At 41.8% G+C, this 17,193-nt stretch overlaps 1 protein-coding gene across 2 annotated transcripts in view; it reads right to left on the reverse strand.

The window, feature by feature from the left end:
• Window positions 1–17,193, reverse strand: part of ap2b1 (adaptor related protein complex 2 subunit beta 1) — a 313,188-nt gene that overhangs the window by 40,448 nt on the left and 255,547 nt on the right. The gene's annotated exons all lie outside the window — the stretch shown is intronic.

Below are 17,193 nucleotides of genomic sequence, written 5' to 3' on the forward strand. Positions count from 1 at the left end.
TAAAAGCTGGAGTAAGGCAGTTTGGTCCTTGAACCTATTCAGCAATTCAACAAGACAATAACCCACAGTTCACTTTCTTGCTTCTCCCATGACCATGACAACCTTACTAATTAAAAATCTGCATAACTCAGCTGTGAAAACACTCAATGACCAGACTCAATAGCAGAAAGTTCCAGCACTGCATGATCTGGGGATCATAATGCAAGAATTATAATAAGTTTGCACCCAAGTGCAGCAGGGAATACGACAGGCAAATGGAACAGAGGCCTTTGTTTCAAAGGCTTTGCAGGATAAAAATCGGGAAGTTTTGCTAAAACTCTACGAGGCACCAGACAGACCATACCTAGAATACCGTGAACAGTTTTGGTCTCCTTATCTTAAGATACATCTATTGGCATTGATGTTAATACATTGAAAGTTTATCAGATTGATTCCAGGAGGTGAGGGATTTTCTTAAGGGGAGAGGCTGAGTAGGTTGGGCCGGTATTCATTGGAGTTTAGAAGAATGAGAGGCAACCTAGGTGAAACTTGACAGGGTAGATTTGAAGAGGCTGCTTCCCATTATGGGAGGGTCTAGGACAAGAGTCCAGATGGCATAATCTCAGAGAAAGGGGTTGTCCATTTAGGACAGAGATGAGATGGTGTGGGTAAAAGGCAGGAAAGTGGAATTGAGGATTATTATATTAGCCATGAACCTATTGAATAGTGAAGCAGATTTGATGAACCAAATGGCCTAAGTCTTATTGCCTCTATTACTTGTTGGCAGAGAGAATTCCAAAGATGAATGATACCCCCCAACCCTGAGAGAAGGAATCTCCACCGTAAATGGCAGCACCTTATTTTTATACCATCTCGGTGGTTCTAGAATTGCGCGAGTGTGGAAACATTTTCTTGCTATCTATCTTACCAAGCCCCCTTAGAATCTTACATTTTAATAAGATCATCTCTGTATGGGTATATGAATAGGAAGGGTTTAGAGGGATATGAGCCAAGTGCTGGCAAATGGGACTAGATTGGGTTGGGATATCTGGTCGGCATGGACAAGTTGGACCGAAGGGTCTGTTTCTGTGCGGTACATCTCTATGACTCCAAGAAATATAGGCCCAATGCACTCAATCTTTTCTTGAAGCCAACCTCTTCACCCTTGAATCAGCACAGTGAACTTGCTTCAAACTGCCTCCAAAAGGAAATCCATCAGTTAGGAGACCAAAACTGCACTGAGTACTGAAAATGAAAGCCCCAGAGGGCCTTGGCCTGGTCTTGTGTTAGAGAGAGATGACTGGTGATCCTTAGGCTCTGCTCACCACCCCGCTGGTGAGTGGCGAGCTGGAGAAGGCAGGTCTTTGTGCTGATCTCAGCCAGTACAGGAACTGAACCCATGCTTTTGGCAACATTTTGTATCAGAAACATTCAGCCAACAGAGCTACACAGTACTTCAGGAGCCAGGTGTGGTCTCACTAAAGTCTAACATAGTTGGAGCAAGATTTCCCTATGTGCCCACTTCATTTCTCTTACAAAAGCAGCAAACATTCTATTTGCCTTTGTAATTATTTGCTGTGCCTGGAAGCTAACTATTTATGATTCATGTGCAAGAACACCGAGATGCCTTTGAGCTAGTCTCTCTGTTTAAATAAGATTCTGCTTTTCTACCTTTCCTGCCATAGTCAACAAGCTCACACTTTCCTACATTACATTTCATCTTTCAATTTCTTCCCCCACCGCCCCCCCACTCACTCACTCAACTAATATCCCTTGCAACCACACAGCTTGCTTTCCCATCTATCTTTGTAAATCATACAGTCTGTTCATTCACTCATGTCATGAATATAGATAGTTCAGGCTATTCAACCAGTTAGTTTGCCAACCTGAAAGTTATGCATTTATGTCACCTCTCTTTGCAGTTTGTTAAAGAATCCTCTAATCATACAGCCTGGAAACAAATCCTTTGATCCAACTTGTTTGTGCTGAGCAGACATCCCAATCTGACTTTGTCCCAATTACCAGCATTTGGCCTATATCCCTCTAACCCCTTCCTATTCATATACTCGTCCAGATGCCTTTTAAATGCTGTAATTATACCCAATCCCACCACTTTCTCTGACAGCTCTTCCATACATGCACCACCTTCTGTGTGAAAAAGTTCCCCCTTAGGCATTTTTAAATTCCTGCCCTCTCACATTAAACCTAAGCCCTCTAATTTTGGACTCCCCCATGCTGGGGAAAAGACCTTGGCTATTGACTCTATCTCCCTCATGATTTTCTAAATTTCTGTAAGGTCACCCCGCAGCTTCTGACTTTCCAGAACAAAAAGCCCCAGCCTACTCAGCCTCTCCCTGGAGCTCAAGCCCTCCAGCTCTGGCAACATCCTTGTATATCTTTTCTGTGACTCTCCAGTTTAACAATTTTCCTATAGAAGAGGGACCAGAATTGTACACTCCAATGTCTACTACAGCTGCAATAATGACATCCCAAATCCTAAACTTAATGTTCTGACCAATGAAGGCAAACATGCCAAATGCCTTCTTCACCACCCTGTCTACCTGCGACTCCACTTGGCCACTTTGTCTCAGAGCCCTACCATTAGTCTTGCCTCGGTTTGCCTTAGCCAATGCTGAAAATCACACAACACCAGGTGATAGTCCAACAGGTTTATTTGGAAGTATGAGCTTTCACAGTGCTGCTCCTACATCAGCTACCCGACGAAGGAGCAGCGCTCTGAAAGCTAGTACTTCCAAATAAACCTGTTGGACTATCACCTGGTGTTGTGTGATTTTTTAACTTTGTTCACCTCAGTCCAACACCAGCAGATCCATATCATGCAACACCTCACATTTACAATCACTCAATAGGAAATCCAACCCCGCAATTTTCTATTTTGTGCAGTAACTTTTTACGTGGCACATTTCAAATGCCTTTTGAAATGCCAAAATGTACATTATTTACTGTTCCCCTTTATTCACCCTGCTTATCACATCCTCATGTCAAATATCATTTCTCTTTCACAAAAGCATTTTGGCTCTGACTGACTGTATAATAGTCTGCTACTATCTCCTTACCTATGGGCTCTTGCAGTTCTCCAATGAATGATGTTCAATTAACTGGCATTTAGTTTCCAACTTCCTTTCTCCCTCCAGTCTGTCCTGAACAGAGCTGTTTATTTGTAAGTTTCCAAACTGTTTTGACACTTCTAGAACTGAGATAATTGTGGAAGGTGACAACAAATATATCTGCAGTAGCCATAGCTATCTGTAATGTAGTGAAACTTTTTCTTTATTGTGTTACCTAGGTACTTTGTATTTAAGGTGGTGCTGTATGTTGGTGACATTGTACACTTTTCATCGACAAACCTTCATTTACATCTCACTCTAGAGTATAACTACTGTTGAGGGCCTAAAGACCACTCCCACCAGTGACCTCTTTCCCTTAACTGAGAGAGTGACTGCCCTCAATATCAAGAAGCCTGAGCAAAACTGGAATAAGGGAGAATCAGGTGGAAAATTCTCCACTGGTTGGAGCCACGACACAAAAGAAGATGATTGTGATTGGTGTAGGTCAGTTATCTCAGATCCAGAGAGGGCAATGTCCTAAGCCCAAAATGTTTCAACGGCTCCACCAATGACTTTCCCTCTATCACAAGGTCAAACATGGGATATAATGCTGATGCTTGCATAATGCTCAGCACCATCCATGACTCGTCAGGTACGAAAACAGTCTATGTCCAAATACAAAATCGAGAGGACATCTAGGTTTGGCCTGGCAAGTGGCAAGAAACATTTGAGCCACACAAACTCCAGTCAATGACTATCTCCAACATGCAAGAATCTAACATTTAATGGCATTACCATCCCCAAATACCCCACTATCAACATATTGGAGGATTATCATTGAGCCATATAAACACTATGACTGCAAGAGGATGTCAGAGGCTAGGAATCCTACAGTGAGGTACTCACTTTCTGACTCTGTTCACCATCTATAATGCACAAGTCAGAAGCATGATGGAATACTCCCCATATGCCCGAGGGAATGCAGCTCCCACCAACACTCAAGAAAGCTTGACACCATTCAGGAAAGAGCAGCTTGTTTGATTAGCATTACATTTACAAACATTCATTCTCTCACTACTGACACTCAGTATCAGTAGTTGTACCATCTGCAAGATGCTGTGTGAACTCACGAACACTCCTCAGATGGGAACCTTCCAAATCTATTACCAATACCATCTATAAAGGTATTGGTGGTACATGAGAATCATAAGGCCGTAGAAGCCCTACAGTGTGGAATCAGGCCATTTGGCCCAACAAGTCCACATTGACCCTCCGAACATTAATCCACCCAGACCCATTCCCCTAACCTATTAAATTACATTTACCTCTGACCAATGCAACTAACCCATACATGCGTGAACACTCTGGGCAATTTAGCATGGCCAATTCACCTAACCGGCACATCTTTGGATTGTGGGAGGAAACCGGAGCACCTGGAGGAAACCCACGCAGATGTGGGGAGAAGGCGCAAACTCCACACAGACAGTTGCCAGAGACTGGATTTGAACCCGGGTCCATCACGCTGTGAGACAGTAGTGCTAACCATTGGGACATCACCATCTGCAAACTTCGTTCCAAGCCCCTCACCATCTGGCCTGGAAGGATATCACCGTTCCTTCAGTGTCACAGATTAAACTCCTGGAACACTTCCTTAATGGCATTGAGTGTCTTCCTGCGGAGTCTTCAGCAGTTTAAGAAACCAGCTCAACGCCATCTTTTCAAATGTGAGTAGGGTTGGTCAATAAATGCTGGCCAATCCAGCGACCCTCACTTCCTCTGAATGCAAGAAAATCTCCACATAAATTGATCTACATTTTGATTCTCTAATGCAAAATCAATTTTCAGTGAAACTATGAACGTTACCAGTTATCTCAAAACACGTATTATGGGTTGATTTAAGTGTCCAAAGGCATTTAAAAATTCTCCCCTTCTATAGCTCTGAATTCTAATTAAATGCAGACCGCTGCTGCTCAGTTTGTCTTCCCTGCATCTTTAAACACTCCAGCTCTCTCGTGATTGTCTGCAAATATGCGGCACATACATTAAACCTACTCAGTTATGTGCTGAGCCACTCCAACCTGACTCACTAAGTGAAGATTTAAGCTATTCATTTCAAGGCAAGTATTCCCACTTTAACCAAGTTACTTAGAGAACCAAGTTCCATTTCAGTCAATTTATAGACCCATGTATATACAAAATCAGAGAGCAATCAAAATAGATGTTTTTGTCCCAGCAGGCAAGGCAGACTTTTGCACATATTATAGTGAAGTTATAGCAATTACAAAATAAATGGCAGGCAAACATTTTATTAAGAAAAAAGATGAATGCTCAAGATTTAGTTACAATATACTCTCATTTACAGGCACTTTAATCATGTCCCTCCAGCAACCTTATTTCTTTTTGTTCACCAAGATCTATCTGCTATTGGGACATGCCTTTGACAAGATGACTACTGTTTGTTTCCATCTTTAACTGTTAATATGGCCATAACACTTCCAGCAATTATATCGCTTTCCAAGAATCTATCCTTGTCCCTCTCATCAACTTTTCAACACAGTGCATTGAAAACTTTAGCTCATCACTGAAATAACTCCACAGAGGCTGGTATCCCATCACCAAGTCCCCCTTTATTTACACGCTTGACCCTGATCCAGCTCTCAGAGTGAACAGAACCTCTGACACTTCTGTTTGTTTCTTTTTCCCCAGGCACTCCTGCTTATATCTGTCAGCCAGGGCTCCCTGACTGAATCAGATTAACAGCCCCAGTCAGTGAATTCATATTCGATGAGGTCCACCTGGCTGACCTCAATCACGACCACACCACTTTTCTCAATGCCATTATGTATAGTATACAGGCTCTGCAGCAAATTAAAGATTAAAGAGCACTTGCTCATGGAACCACACTTCAAAACTTCTCTAACACTTGAATTAACCCAGTTCCAGTCTCCTGTTATGCCTCTCAGACCAGAATTATAGACACACCTAATATTTTCGGGGTCTGGATACAACTGATCTGGCACTATAATCCAGCATTTTGTTTGCTGATTGTTACTTCGCACTGCCTAGACAGGGAATGGCAAATGAGCCTATAGCTCAGATTGTTTCAAAGTTCCTTCTCACCATAGTTACATTGTTGGGTTCAAACGGAGAGAGTGAAGCTAGTTTTCAGAATTAAGAAAAAAACACATCAACTGAATTTAGTCAGCACAGTGGGGTAACATAAAAGCATTTCAATTCTGCCAATTGGTTTGAACCAAACCCAGACTGATGTGATAAAGACTCTTCTCCCCCTCTCTGCTGTGTGGAAAAATTATGTGCGAAACAGATTTTGGTACTTTCTGTCCAGATGCTGGGTTCACAGTAGAAACAGCAAACAATTCAGCATTTAGCATCTTCACTTCAGAGACACACAGGAATAGCTAATATAAAACTGATACATTCACATCGGCAAACCCTCCAAAAGGGTTAGTGAAAATAGGGAGAGCTTCCTTTTTTTTTATTTACTTGTCGTATTCCATAGCTCAAGGCAATAGCAATTCTAGTCCAATTAAACAACGCAAAATTATTTCTTAGTCCACTAGCATCACAAACCACCTGTAAATATCATAACCCTTGAAATTTGTTCAGACCATGAGCAGAGCTGATATTTCAGCGTGTCGGTCACACACCAGGAAGGATACAAGTAAGGAATGTACCTCTACAATTAGAACTAAACAAATAGTTGACATGTTTTAAAGCCCAGAGCTGCAAATGTGTTGCTGGAAAAGCGCATGTCAGGCAGCATCCAAGGAACAGGAGAATCGACGTTTCGGGCATGAGCCCTTCTTCAGGAATGAGTGCTGAAAATGTGTTGCTGGAAAAGTACAGCAGGTCAGGCAAGCTGAAAATGTGTTGCTGGAAACACATGCCTGAAACTTCGATTCTCCTGCTCCTTTGATGCTGCCTGACCTGCTGCGCTTTTCCAGCAACACATTTTCAGCTCTGATCTCCAGAATCTGCAGTCCTCACTTTCTGCTCGTGTTTTAAAGTCCAGTCAAGCATAAGGCTTTTCCCACTCTGAAATTGCAGTTCAGCGAAAGTTAGATGGTTGAAGTCAGATCTTGATGAACTGCAGGATTCCTTTGAAGTGAAGCAGGCCCAGGCAATTGCTCTGACTGAAGACTCAGCTTCTTCACAGGGGAGTTTGGAGCTTTTAGAAAACAGGCTGGGTGAAACTTTTCAGACTTAAGCCTTGCAGTTTTTGACAGGCAGAACAGCACAGCCTTTCACTGCAGCTATGATATTGTTGATATTTTTCCACTAACTATCCAGATTTTTTCGAGTGGTAAGATAAAAATATTTCAGAATTTAAGAACAGTTTGGAATGCATGACAAGTAGCAACTGATACACAACAAAAAGCAAATAGCAGCTTTCCTTTAGTAAATCAGTAGCCTCAGTCACATGGTCAATGACCTTGGATATTCAACAGAAGGTAGTCTTCAGACTTCAATTAAGGATATAGGGTAACTAGTCTCAATAGCACTCCCTTGTTACTTTGCAGATCTGAAGTTATGAAGTTGAGGGGCCCATTGTCTCTGAGATTTAGAGTTAGCTTCACGTAAGTACAGATATAACATGTCGCTATCCAATGTTCGAGGATATGTGGCCAACAAAAGTTTTGGACTTAAAAGTGGGGAGTAACTACAAAGCAACTAAGATATGAGAAATTTAAGAGCCATTTAGAGCCTTCAAAGCTGTTTTATTAGATTGGAACAGGCATTCAGGGTTCTGGTGATGCTGTCATTTATTTTGCAGGTAAAAGTTAAGTAGCAGTTCATAACTGAGTTAAGTGCAGCAAGGTCTTTGATGCTGCCTTCCCATGATCTTGATACTGCTCTCTGAAATAACTATAATCCTGCTTTCTACAAAATGAACAGGCCTCCTAATGGGAAAAGGCAAAGCAATGACAATCATGCAGTCTTTGTTGCCTTAGAGTTAAAAAGACCCTCACAGAGATGAAGAGAGCCTGTTCGTGACCACGCAGATATCTGGAAATACTGTTAGTGAGTGCAAGGACCATCACAAACGTGGGGGTGAATATCTGAAGCTAATCTGTTGCATTCAGAAGTTTCCAGTCCATAAAGTGCCCTGTTTATTGCTGAAAATACAGACAGACAAATGACAGCTACATCTCATTTACGTGATGGATTGGGAAGTGCACAGCGTGACGTGTTACCAAGCCCCATAGACCAAAAGGCTTAGAGTCTTAACTCGGAATTTGTATGGCGTTAAACTCAGATGTGTGGAGTTCAGAGCATTGCAATCAATCTCAGATCCTCTCTCTGCTCCAGAGATGGAGAGCTGCCATTCCCATTTCTTTCTTCCCAGAACTTGTTAAAGTAGATTCAGCTGTCAGTCAGCAGGTTCCCCATGCAGCCCAAAGCAACCCTTTCATGAAATATGCTTTAGAACGGCTCTACACCTGCAATATACCAGTTACAATTGGTAAGTGCTTTACTGAATTGTACGAACTGCAAATATTCATAGAACTTCAGAGATGGGGACAAACTAAAGTGGTTCATGGAATTATTAGAGCACAGAAAGATGGCATTCTGCCTATCATGTCTGCATGAACAATGCCAATCTTCCACCTTCTTCCCTGAGGTGCATTCTTACTTTGCAGGTAGCAGTCAACTCCCATTTGAAAGTTTTCGTTGAACCTGCCTCTACCACACTGTCAGGCTGTGCACTGCAGACATCAACCGGTTGTGTGAAAAAGAGTTTTTGCTTCCCTCATAGTTTTTGCTTTTTTTTTGCCAAATTACTTGGTTGATAAGAAAATTGGTAACATACAAAGAGCAGGAGTGGGTCATTAAGCGCTTCAAGGGTTCGCAATCATTCAATATGATCATGGTTAACACTCCATGCCATTTGCCCCTTTCGCTCCATACATTCCTCGGTACCTTTAAGGTCTAAATATTTCTGTCTATTTTGGGCATATTCAACGACTTGGCTTTCACAGCCGTTTGTGGCAGAGAATTCCATTGGTTCATCACTTTTTTGAGTGAAAAAACATTTCCTAATGGTCTCAGTCCTAAATGGTCTACCTCATTATAGTGCCAATCAAGCCAGCTTTCTAAACTCAACCTTAAGACACAGCCTCCCTCCCAAACAAAAAGGCTGGAAAAAGTCAAGTGTACCTTTAGTTCTACGCTTCCTAACCAGGGAAAATACTCTCCCTATCGAGTCTCTCCATTTATATGTTTCAATCACATCCCCTCTCGTCTTTTTTTAAAAAAATATTCATTTTTGTGGGATGTCGTTGTTGCTGGCTGGGCCAGCATTCATTACCCGTCCCTAGTTGCCCCTTGAGAAGGTGGTGGTGAGCTGCCTTCTTGAACTGCTGCAGTCTATCTGCTGGGGTTGACGTACATTGCCAATAGGGAGGGAAGTCCAAAATTTTGACAGTGAAGGAATGATGATATACCCCCAACTCAGGATGGCGAGTGGCTTGGAAGGAAACTTGCAAGTGTTGGTGTTCCCATATATCTACTGCCTTTGTCCTTCTAGATGCAAGTGATCATGGGTTTGTAAGGTTCTGTCTGAGGCTCTTTGGTAAATTTCTGCAGGATATCTTGTAGGCAGTACACACTGCTGCTACTGAGCGTCGGTGGAGGAGGACTGGATGTTGTGCCAATCAAGCCAGCTTTCTAAACTCAACCTTAAGACACAGCCTCCCTCCCAAACAAAAAGGCTGGAAAAAGTCAAGTATACTCCCTTGAAAGGTGAAGGTTGGACAAAAGTCCAGAGTTCCTTCAATGACAAAAAGGCAGATATTATGACAAAATAGGCAAATATGCTTATGACAGAAACATAATTGAGGACCAGGGTGAACACTGAAAGTTTAGGGAGGTGACAAAAGAATACAAGGGAAGCAAACAGGGAACATGAATTGAAACTGGCAGCTCACATTAAAAAAAAGAAACTGCAAAGCCATTTACAAACATATAAATAGTAAAAGATGGTTTAAAAAAAAGGCAGCTGGGCCAATTCAAGCAAAAAAAAAAGGCAGATTGATACATGAAGGCAGAGGACATAGCTAAATTATTAAATTAATACAGAGGAACTTCAACTATCCAAAGGATATGGGCTGGGAGCATTTCGTTCCGATAATCAAATACTGGATAACATAGTTAGCCAAGCATCGGGACCTTGCAATCTTGTTTGGATAATCTGAAATTTGGTGAACCGAATGCCAGATAATCACGGTTCCACTGTTCTTCTGCATTTATTTTTCCTGTGAAAGTAAGTGTAACTGAGGCCATTTGTGACAAATAGAGAAAATTCAATTGTTACAACAGTACTAATTCTTTTTCCCCCAGAGATTCAGCAAGAACGGTCAAGAGCTTAGCTCCTGATTCTTATTCAGCTGCAGCGCATTACTCCCATCTTGCCAAAGGATGTCCAACAGGATGGCAACAGGTGACAGGGTAGTTTCTCCTGACCTATGAAACCACAAAAGCTAAAAATGTGAAATATTTAACTATTTGGACAAGAGGGTAAGGCAGGGTGAGGAGGACATGGAGGGATTGTATGTGGGGAAAAGGAGTAAATCTGTACCTAACGAGGAAGAGTTCCTCCGTGTGTATAAAAATCCTCATGATTTTGAATACCTATGCACAGCAGGCAATTTAAATGATTGGAAATTGGAATTCATGGAATCTTGGAATTGACTACATGGAAAGATCCGTCAGTATTCTAGTTTTCCTACCGCTATCCAGTGGTGAGATATAGCATGCACGTGGAATCCATGCACATGATATGACACTGGGACAGCACTGGGCCAAACTACAACAACCTTCATGATCAGACCCAGCCTGCCAACACTGGCACTGTAAACTCTTTTCAAGAGAATGGACATTTGCACAAAGTATTGAAGGATCTTTGGCTTAATCAGAAGTAGAAACATCACGTTATGGAGCCGGACATGCTCAGTTTTAAAGGCGAGTATTAGCAGTTTTTGTGAAGAACTATTTAAAGATTGAAAGATGCATTTATGTAACTTTACTTGGTGAAACAACGCTATCGCTCCCCCTTTTTCCGTGTCAACAAGTTGCTCACAACTCACAGTGAGCTGAGAAAGGCTGCAGCAGTTCATTCAAGGTTCTCTGATCAGGCATTGCTGCAGTGCTACAGAAACAAAGGCTAGGTTAGTAATGTGTGACTGTCATGATAATGGCAGCCTGCTGTCCACAATGGCCTTTAGCTGAGGAGAAGGGTGGGCTGCTCCAGCTGTGAATAAGATCTGCAACAAATCGTTTTTTCCCTGGAGGTTACTTGGGTCCCTCAGGCTTAACCACACTGACTTGCTGTTCAATTTTCCTCGTAGCTCGGTTACTATGGCTACAGCAAATTGTTTAACCGTAACCACATTTGGGGTCCTGAGTATTGCAAGAAAAGCTATCATACACTTAATTTTTCATCCACTCACTGGCTTGATATAAAACCTGTAAAAAAAAATCGTAATCTGTCACTGAAAATCAAGACAAATGATACGACATGAATTGCCACTAATGTGAAGAGCTAGGGCACACTGCAACTGACTCAAAGGAAAATGCCCAGAAACCAACTATCCATCAACCAAAACTATCCAAAGTACATTTTTAAAATGTGACAGAACATTTGCAAAGTCCCTTTTTTTTGAAAAATGTAACACGCCAACTTGCTAAATATTTAGAATGCATTTTGTACGAAGTTAATTGCCCATACATCATGACATTGCAAACTGTCACCCTTCCTTGCTCGCCGGGCTGGTGGAATTTTGGTCAGTGTACCATCATTATTCCCCAAACATTTTCTGTCTCACGTCTCATTTGTGTTACAACTATAATTTTCAAACATACAGAACATACAATTATAAAAAGCCCAAGCACTTCACTGGAGCATAAAACTAAATATGACAGTAAGTCACATAGGATGGAGAAAGTGAGGACTGCAGATGCTGGAGATCAGGGTCGAAGGGTGTGTTGCTGAAAAAGCACAGCTGGTCAGGCAGCATCCGAGGAGCAGGAGAGTCGATGTTTCGGACATAAGCCCTTCATCAGGAATGAGTAGGTCATATAACCTTTATTTATATAGCCCCTTTGAGATATAACATTCCCAAAGTGCTTCACAAATCTTTGGCAGCAAGATGACTAAGATGACAGAGAGCAGATGACACACAACATGAAGCAAATCTTTCAAAGCTGATGAGCTAGAGAAATAGACAACAAACGTCTAGAGGCAGTGATACCCTGCACCGCCTTAAATTAGTAAAAGGTAGAGCCTGTCAATTTATACTTGTTTTATTTGACTTTCTTCAAACGTATTGTGCTTTCGTATTCCTTTTTCACCTACAAAACTTTCACTTTGCACTAATTACGCTATGAATCACTGTGTGGCTTTTAATCTAATCTCTTTTTGCCAAGATATGGCAAATGGAGTTTAATACAGTTAAGTGTGAAGTCTAACATTTTGGAAACTGAAATCAATGTAGGAGTTTCATGGTGAATGGTAGAGCCTTAAGAAGTGTAGTGGAACAGAGGGACCTTGGAGTTCAAGTTCACAGTTTTCTGAAAGTGAACTATGTAGACAGGGCAGTGAAGGAGGCTTTTGACACACTGGCCTTCATCAGTCAGGGCATTGAGTATAGAAGCTGGGAAGTTAAGTTGCAGTTATACAAGACGTTGGCTGCACTTGGGAGTATGGTGTTCAGTTTTGGTCACCTTGCTATAGGAAAAATGCTATTAAACTGGAAAGACTATAGAAAAGATTTACAAGGATGTTGCCTGGACTGAGTGGTCAGAGTTATAGGGAGAAGTTCGATAAATTAGGACTTTTTTTTAAGAGCATAGAAGACTGAGGGGGAACATGCTAGAGGTGTATAATATCACAAGAGGCACGGATAGGGTGAATGCATTCAGTCTTTTTTTCAGGATTGGCAAATAGAGGATTAGAGGTATCAGTTTACGGTTGGAGGGGAAAGAATAAATAAGAATCTGAGGAGCAACTTTTTTTTTAACAGAGGCTGGTACGCATAAGGAATGAGCTGCCAGTGGAAGTGATCGAGGTGGGTGCATTAACAACAATTAAAAGGCATTTGGGCAAATATATGGATAGGAAAGAATTAGTAGGATATGGGCCAAGTGCAGGGAAATGGGGTTAGTGTGGACGGACATGTTGGTTGGCATGGGCCAAAGGGCCTATCTCTGTGCTGTAGGACTCTGACTCTATTCTCTCTCCTTTTACTTTTCCACTAATTCCCTTCTTCATTCTCCACTTCCCACCCCACCCCTACCAATTTCACTACCCCCCCCTCTTCCTCCACTCGTACACTTTTCTTCCTGCTTGAATGGCACCTCTCCAGTTTCCTTTGTTTATTCCTCTGTCCCACATGTTCCCAGCTGTCTGAATGGACCTTCACTCCTGCAGACAGCACTTAGTCTCTCTGCTGGATATAAGCCAAGGGTTTGATTGTGGCGAAAGACATTGTTTTAGGTCCAAGTCTGCACTACTAGATACAGGGCTGCACTTCAGATAAAACCAGATAAACCACTTAAGCACATGACAAGATATAAATTAATTTTTAATATTTTAGGTAACATGGAATACAGGGACAATTTGTGATGTGGATAAAGAAATGTTCAAAGTTTGTGAGGAGATGTGTAGCTCGGGTGCTCGTTGGTGAAACAACACAGAAGCGCTTCACAGGAAGCTCCCAAGCACTGAGGATGTCACCTAGATAGGGGACGAAACATCTGCAACACGGATAAAGAAATGGCTCAAAGGTAGACGATAGAGGGTGTGCTGAGGGTTGCTTTTCAGACTGGAGGCCTGTGACCAGCAGTGTGCCACAAAGAGCAGTGCTGGGTCCATTGCTTTTCCTCATTTATATAAATGATTTGGATGTGAACATAGAAGGAATAGTTAGTAAGTTTGGAGATGATACCAAAATTGGAGGGTGTAGTGGACAGCGAAGAAGGTCCATCACGGAATCTTGATCAGATGGGCCAATGGGCTGAGGAATGGCAGATGGAGTTTAATTGAGATAAATGCGAGGTGCTGCATTTTGGGAAAGCAAACCTTAGCAGGACTTATACACTCACGGCAAGACACTGGGAAGTTGCTAAACAGAGACCTTGGAACGCAGGTTCATAACTCCTTGAAAGTGGAGTCATAGGGAGATTGGATAGTGAACGTAGCTTTTGGTATGCTTTCCTTTATTGATCAGAGCATCCAGTACAGGAGTTGGCAGGTCATGCTATGGTTGTGTTGGACATTGGTTAGGCCATTTTTGGAGGCTGGGACAACTACAGCCTGGGTGAGTACATGAATAGGAAGGAGATGGGCCAAGAGATTAGATCAATTTAGGACATCTGGACGAGCTTGACCGAAGGGTCTGTTTCCGTGCTGTATATCTCTATGGCTCTAATCCACAACTGAAACGAGGATTTAGGTGTCATATTCAGATGCACTCAGTTTGAATGGCTGATATTGAATTTTTGTAGCATCCTAAAATACTTTATAGAGTCAAGGGAAAATTTGATAAAATAGAGGATCTTGAGAAAAAAAAGGATATGACCATTATGGAACTTATGAAAAAAATGACCACAGCTTGGTTGGCAGATGGTGTGTTTAGAAGGATTTTGAAATGTGGTGAATTGCTGGGAGTCGGTTGGCCAAGTTTGAAGAAGGTCTGACACCGATAGAGGAAACACAAGTCAGGCTGTCTCCACTTCCAACAGACAGGATTTAAAAACATTTCACTTTTGAATTCTATGGTATAAAAATCAATTTATAATCTGTATTAGAACATGATATGAGAGAACTTTCAACAATAAAGAATAAGACGTTTACAGTGAACCAACTTCAGTAAAGAAACCTTCTTATATTGTCAGTGACTCTGCTGTTTGTTATGTGTCCAAATACAATTCAGAATGATGCAAAAACAGACCCCATGTAGGATTCCTTCAGATACAACTTTTGTTCCATTTCAAATTTCATAAGTTTATTTTTTCTATAAATGTTTAGCATACCCCAGTTAGTTCAAAGCACTCAATTAGAGTCAGAATGTGTAGAAGGTAGCTTGCCTTTCTACACAGCTAGATGAAGCCTTTGCTATCTGTACTAGATGTAATGACACTTGAGTTCAGACAAGTTTTGAAAGTGTCATGCTTCACTCACTGAAGGTACCTGTGAAGATTGAGAGATGCTGGTTGGCCATGTTGGGAAAAACCTGTTCCTGTATGAGTTGCAACTAGAAACTTCCCGACGACAAACAGAGGTTAGATTCCAGTTGCAACACAATACTTTGCAGATTGTGTAGAACTGCCAGCAAACTACATCATGGTCTGATTAATGGGATGGATGCCGAAGCTGCCAAGGATCGTTGCCTGCCTCAAACTACAAGGCACGGTCTGGACAAAGTTGACGCCACCTGTGAAGCAAATTCAGTCTGCCCTCATGTTCAGCTTTTACTTTTATTTGAGAAGTAAGTCAACATACCTGTGCAAATTTTAAAGGAATAGCCTTACCCTGGCAATGCAAGCAGCCAACATGAACGATAGAGCCAAACTTGAACACAGACCTCGAGCTAAAGCAATATAAAATAGTCACGCATTTAATGATATGGGAGATGCGTTGGCCCATCATGTGACTGCCAGTCAACCAGCAGCTATCCAGCCCAAACCAATTTCCTACTTATGGTCTATAGCCTTGCAGTTTGTGGGAACTTGGGTACATTTCCAAATGCCTTTATCTGGAACATTGTTAGGTTTACTCTATATCTGCATCCTTTCATGTGGTAGATAACAGGAATTGTACACCTTAACAATGATCTTCTTCAGCAACCCATTCCTCTGCAGCAGCTTCTTCAAAGTCTTGAAGCATTCCAAATCACTTCATCAAATTGTTAAACAAAACCTAAACATCTCAGAACTTTGAGGCAGGTAACCAAACGACAGGTCAGAGGAGTTAGTTTTAAACTGCATATAGGAAGAGGAAAGACAAAGAGAGCTAGGGAGGTTTAGGGAGGTGCATAAAGGAATTTAAAGTTCAGGGAGTAGATAGTATAGATGCAAAATTAGAAAGTGATGGAAACTAGAGTTGTTGCAATAGTTAGAACTGGAGAAGTGTGAAGATTGCAAACAGTAATAGGATGAGAGGACCTTACAAAGATACGAAGCCCCAGAAAGGATGCGAATGCAAAGAGGAACATCTCAAATTTGAGGCGTTGTCAGACTGAAAATTAAGATAGGCCAATAAGCATCAAGATGAACACGATTTGGTGCATTAGAGCATTGATGGTTCATAGAATCTCTATAGTGTGGAAGCAGGCCATTTAACCTTTCGAGTCCACACCGACCCTCTGAACAGCATCCCACCCAGACCCACCCTGCATTTCCAATGACTAATTCATTTAACCTGCATATCCCTGGATACGATGGACAATTTAGCATGGTCAATCCACCTTAACCTGCACATCTGGACTGTGTGAGGAAGACAGAGCAACCAGAGGAAGTGTGTAGATGCAAACTCCACACAGACAATCACCCGAGGCGGGAATCGAACACGGGTCCCTGGCACGGAGGCAGTAGTGCTAACCACTGAGCCACATGGTTCATGTATGAAGCTATATTGAAAGTATAATTTTGTAAAACTCAGTGTGGCAATGATTTGGCAAATCCGTTTAATTATGAATCACCTTAATTCCAATTTGAATTTTCATTTAGCAAAATGACAGAACTTTGGATACATGCCTCATTTAACTTAGTGCTAATTATGCTAAACTCAGCTGCCTTGTATTGACAAATGGAGCTAAATTTGGTGCTTGCTTTAACCTATGAGCTACAATACTAACACAGTGCATCAATTTAAGTAATCACCAGTGAACTTAAAGCTTTCAGACTACATGGCCATCAAGCTCAAACCAGGATTGAAAGGGATGGCAATCTTACATTCATATAGAGTCATAGAGATGTACAGCATGGAAAAAGACCCTTCGGTCCAACCTGTCCATACCGACCAGATATCCCAACCCAATCTAGTCCCGACTTCCAGCACCCGGCCCATATCCCCCCCAAACCCTTCCTATTCATATATCCATCCAAATGCCTTTTAAATATTGCA

This window comes from Hemiscyllium ocellatum, chromosome 31, assembly GCF_020745735.1.
Source record: "Hemiscyllium ocellatum isolate sHemOce1 chromosome 31, sHemOce1.pat.X.cur, whole genome shotgun sequence".
Lineage (NCBI taxonomy): Eukaryota > Metazoa > Chordata > Chondrichthyes > Orectolobiformes > Hemiscylliidae > Hemiscyllium > Hemiscyllium ocellatum.